At 45.8% G+C, this 5,125-nt stretch overlaps 1 pseudogene; it reads right to left on the bottom strand.

Annotated features, from left to right (window-relative positions):
- Nucleotides 1-1,163: 1,163 nt before the first annotated feature.
- Nucleotides 1,164-1,666, bottom strand: LOC132569039 (large ribosomal subunit protein eL42-like; annotated as a pseudogene).
- Between the last annotated feature and the right edge of the window lie 3,459 nt (nt 1,667-5,125).

The following is a 5,125-nucleotide window of genomic DNA, read 5'->3' as shown; positions in this document are numbered from 1 at the left end:
TTGTTGTGACCTGTCCTGAGCCTGTTCTCCCCCCCTCAAGACCCCTTCCCTACTCAAAGTCACATCCCTTTGAGAACCCTCCTTCCCTGACCACAAGGCCTTATGCAGCCACAGCTGGGGTCCAAGAAGGAGCCATCTTGTATTAAGCAGAGAATCACCGTCAGGCTTGTGTGAAATGGATGGAATTAATTTTCTTGGAATGACCATCACGCATTGTGATCAAGGTTCTTTAGAACCTCATGCACCTAGGCCCTGATGAACGAATAGGGTTGCCAAGTCCAATTCAAGAAATATCTGGGGACTTTGGGGGTGAAGCCAGGAGACTTTGGAGGCGGAGCCACGAACAAGGGTGTGACAAGCATAATTGAACTCCAAGGGAGTTCTGGCCATCGCATTTAAAGGGACAGCACAGAAGGATAGGGGCACCTCCTTTTGGGGCTCATAGAATTGGACCCCCCTGGTCCAATCGTTTTGAAACTTGAAAGGTACTTTGGGGAGAGGCACTAGATACTATACAGAAAATCTGGTGCCTCTACCTCAAAAAACAGCTCCCCCAGAGCCCCCTAATTTTCTTTAATAAAATCATTTAAAATTGGAAAGAAAAAAAAAACCTCCAGATCAATTCCACATTATACCCTATGAGAATCAATCTCCACGTAGGGAATAATGAAGTGCTCAGCAGAAGTTTCCCTCCCCCCCGCCCCCGTTTCTGGTGACTCTGAAGCAAGGGATTGGCCTTTCTACTCACGAGTTGCTGCCAACTTCTTCAAAGTAACACAGACACACCATCCCAAGAGGAAGCTTTTCAATCAGAGACTGAAGCCTCCAGAGGTGGAAAGGCACATGGTCCTCTGGGGGCGGGGCTTCCCCCCGTGCTGGCCAGCTGACTGGGGGTGGGAAGGAGCCTGGGAAAGCGGAAGAACCCCCGCTGGGACCTGGGGATTGGCAAGCCTTTGAACGAACCAGCATTTTTGGTCAATAACTCAGCAGCAGTACTTTCCACTCACAGGAATACTTCACAATGCTGTTAATCTAATCAAGTCTTTAATCAACAGGATAATTCCATATTCTGCCCCATTAGCATCCTAGCAACATCAATTTTTGAAGATACACTTTGAAGACCCCAAATGTTGTTGTTGTTGTTTTTGAGGGGGGGGGGGTTGCATTTCCATTGGATTTTAATGGGTTCTATAGCAAAAGTACATGCTGAATGTCTAGAAGTGGATGACTTGGCCCTTTTTCTTCTTATCTCCTCCGAGTTCAAAGCGCTTGCATCTCTTAACGGCCAGCATCCTCTTGGACCTCCAGTTTGGCTATACACCCTCCAGCCTCAGTACAATCTTCTTTGTGGTCTTTGATTCTTGCGGAAAATAGGCTTCGTCTGATCACCGGAGCCGTTCTGTTTGCCCTCATAGCGCCTCTTTCCCTGAACGTACCGAGTTCCTTTGGCTTTCTTATATTGAGTCGCTTTGTGGGGTTGGTGATTGCCACACTTTTTGCAGGAAGCCCTGTGGGTTTTTGGAATGTTCGCTATCTTCCTGGCATCACCAGCACCCACCGGCAGGCAAGACCCCAAGTGTTGATTTCTTGGCACAAACAAGCAAAGGGTATCGAAAGGCCTTCCCTGGTTGCAAGCATTTTGAGTTGATTTCCTCTTACAGGCCATTGTCCACCAGTATATAGACAAGGCACCATTCAAGGATAGGCAGAGGATGATATAACTTCCCACATTTTTTCTCACCCCCCCCCCCAACGATGACTCTTGATCTCTACAGTCTTCCTAACTCTCCTCCTGTCCCAGTGATCCAGCCGCAGGTACGTCAAATGGAAACGCCCACTGCTTTTCCTGAAGCACCGCTCTTCGGTCTCCAGGTTTCCTAGTTTCTGCCGGACATTTTTGTTTTCCTTTCCCGACTTCTCCTGCACACCTACAGTTAGGGTTGCCAACTCTGGACTGGCAAATCCCTGGAGATTTGGGTGGTGGATCCTGGTGAGGGTGAGGTTTACAGAAGGAGGGACCGCAGTGCAGTATAATGCCACAGAGTCTATCCTCCCCAAAAAGCCATTTCCTCCAGATGGACTGGCTTCTGTTGTGTGGAAATCAGTTAAAATTCTGGGAGAACTCTAGGCCTCACCTGGAGGTGGCAACCATACCACACTGCACTTCTCCTAACTGACACATCCAGACAGCTTCCCCCCATCTCCTTTCTCCATTTTGCACTGAATATCTCTCTCTCTCTCTCTCTCTCTCTGTCTCTCTCTGAGATGTGGCACTTCTTGGGCCAGCTCTGGGAAAGATATGCACTGGGTAGTTTAAATTACTTGAGACACTATGAATTGCATAAACTATTGCTTGATTTGGATTCACCAAAGTGTTTTACTGCTGGCTAGTATTTAAATTGCACAAGTATTTTACTGTCAAGTACAATTCGGACTGTCTTCTCATCTTTACTCTATTCCCTTTTAGGCAGTAGTCAATCTCAGTAACTAACGGAATGCATTTTTAAAAGCTTAGAAGTGCTATACAAACAGGCAAAGGACTGTGAGGGGTTAATTCTTCACAGAAGCAGAGAGCGTTGAATGATAGGCTGCTCCAAGCAATCTAATTGTTTTGCATCAACTGAGCAGAGAAAGGAGAATTCATTCAGAATTCAACCCTGATCGAGAGCAGTTTAACACAGACAGGAGAATGGGGTGGGGGGGAGTTGCCAAGGATAAGTGGGTAGTTAGAAGAAGACTCCCGTTTGGGTCAAAGAAAGGGAATAGATCTTCTAGTGAGAGGAGAATTTCCATACCCAGTTAAATAGGGAGTTAGCTCTGAAGAGTGCAGAGGTCTCTGGTCTGGTGTGGTTAGAAACTGCCTTCAAAGATCTTAAGAGACAGTTAAAAACTCAAGACAAATACTAGTGTTTCAAGATAATGGGTTGGGTACAGGAAAGAGTGCACCAGTCTTCTGGAATCCAAGAGTTAGAGAATATTTAAAGAATGTGTACTGCAGTGTTTGGGGAAAATACCGGAATAAAAGCCTCTCAATATAAAGATTTTAAGTAACTCTGAGTATCTTAAGAAACTCTCATTAGACTGAAACATAAGAACGGAAGTCCATGCATGTACTGGTTATACCTCAGAAATTTTAACCCCTGTTTTCACCTGACCTTTCCCCTCTATGTCGAATAAAATATTTCGTTATTTTTGAATTTCAAAATGTCTCACATGCCATTTTAAGTTGTTAAGAGGTTTAAGTAAAGGGCAATCTTGGAGGAACACCATTCAAAGCAATGGGTTGGGTCCAGTGCAAAATTTCTTCTTGCGCTGGAACTCTTGAGCAAGGGGGAACTTCCAAAAAAATACTGTAGCTGTTTGTGCTAAGTCAAACTTTCTATATCACACTTGCATTTCCTCTTGTGCTAGATATTGTGCTACCAATTTCTGGGTATTGTACTGTATAAGGAGGGAAGTGCCAGATGTTTGCAGAAGACCTTGCACAAATGGAACTTTACTAAATATGTTTATGTTTTCACATGTGCGTTGTTGAATCCAAGCCAAGAGCCAGTCTAGTGTAGTGGTTGAGTGTGCAGACTCTTATCTGGGAGAACCGGGTTTGATTCCCCACTCCTCCACTTGCAGCTGCTGGAATGGCCTTGGGTCAACCATAGCTCTGGCAGAGGTTGTCCTTGAAAGAGCAGCTGCTGGGAGAGCCAGTTTGGTGTCGTGGTTAAGCGTGCGGACTCTTATCTGGAAGAACTGGGTTTGAATCAGGCCAGCAAGCCGGTATTATTTACTTATGGGAAATCCACTGCAGAGAAATGTTACTCTTACCCAAGCTGTTTCTGCTTCTGTCAAAATTCCTTGGCTGCTCCTTTTAAACAGCCAGTCCCCGCCCCCATATTGTGAAGTGATTTCAATCAGCTCTTAGGAGAGCCAGCAGTGGTTAAGTGTGCAGACTTATCTGGGAGAACCAGGTTTGATTCCCCACTCCTCCACTTGCACCTGCTGGAATGGCCTTGGGTCGGCCATAGCTCTGGCAGAGGTTGTCCTTGAAAGGGCAGCTGCTGTAAGAGCTCTCTCAGCCCCACCCACCTCACAAGGTGTCTGTTGTGGGAGAGAAAGATAAAAAAGATAGTGAGCTGCTCTGAGACTCTGAGATTCAGAGTGGAGGGCGGGATATAAATCCAATATCATCATCTTCTTCTTCTTTCAAAAGATTAAAACATCCTTAAAAGACTGGGGCTGGCAGCTATGGAAGCCCGTCTGCTCCATGGAAAACAGTTCAGACTACCAATAGGATATCCAAGGGGTTCAATGCCAAAACAAGGCACAGCCCAGCTGAATGGGCAACCAGTGTTCACAGGTTTTGTGGCTGCACAACACATTCCAGTAATGTTCAAACTGTTGCTGGCAAACTTGACTGAAACCTCTTTGGCTTCTCATGAAATTCCTCAAGCATCTCGTTAAAGCGAGACCTTGCAAATGCGCTTGAAATTTTGCTTTGGTAACAATTTGCTGGTAATTATCTCTCCACAGCGATGCACAGATAGAAAATGCCAGTGTTTTCCTGCGATATTCAGAAGCCAAATCAGAGATGGCCCCAGGGATTTTGTTTCCTGAGGCAGAAAATCCACATGGAGTCCCACTGGGCAAGAAGACATAATACTACATTAGATAATTGACAAATTCTCTGTTCCCCGATGCCATCTGAGGCAGGCAGCCTTACCCTACCTAATCGGTGGGCTGGCAGTGAAAAAAAGGGGGATTCGCTAATCTTCTTCTTTGGCTCTTACAAATCGAGATCCGTGATGCCATTTGCAATCAATCCAATACATTTACACACAGACACACCTACCGTTGTGAGTTGCAGCGTTGCTAGGAAAGCGTTTGAAGTTCGCTTACTCAACGGGAGAAGTGAAAAAATCCTTTTTGAATTAAATTTGTTTACAAATATAAAAAGGTCAAGGTAGTCCCCTGCGCAAGCACCAGTCGTTTCCAACCCCGGGGTGATGTTGCATCATGATGTTTTCAAGGCAGACTTTTTACGGGGTGGTTTGCCATTGCCTTCCCCAGTCATCTACACTTCCCCCCCCCCAGCAAGTTGAGTACTCATTTGACCGACGTCAGAAGGACAGGA

The sequence above is a fragment of the Heteronotia binoei genome, chromosome 3, assembly GCF_032191835.1.
Source record: "Heteronotia binoei isolate CCM8104 ecotype False Entrance Well chromosome 3, APGP_CSIRO_Hbin_v1, whole genome shotgun sequence".
NCBI classification, from domain to species: domain Eukaryota; kingdom Metazoa; phylum Chordata; class Lepidosauria; order Squamata; family Gekkonidae; genus Heteronotia; species Heteronotia binoei.
The sequence above is the reverse complement of the archived record's forward strand: the minus strand, read 5'-3'. Positions and strand labels throughout refer to the sequence as shown.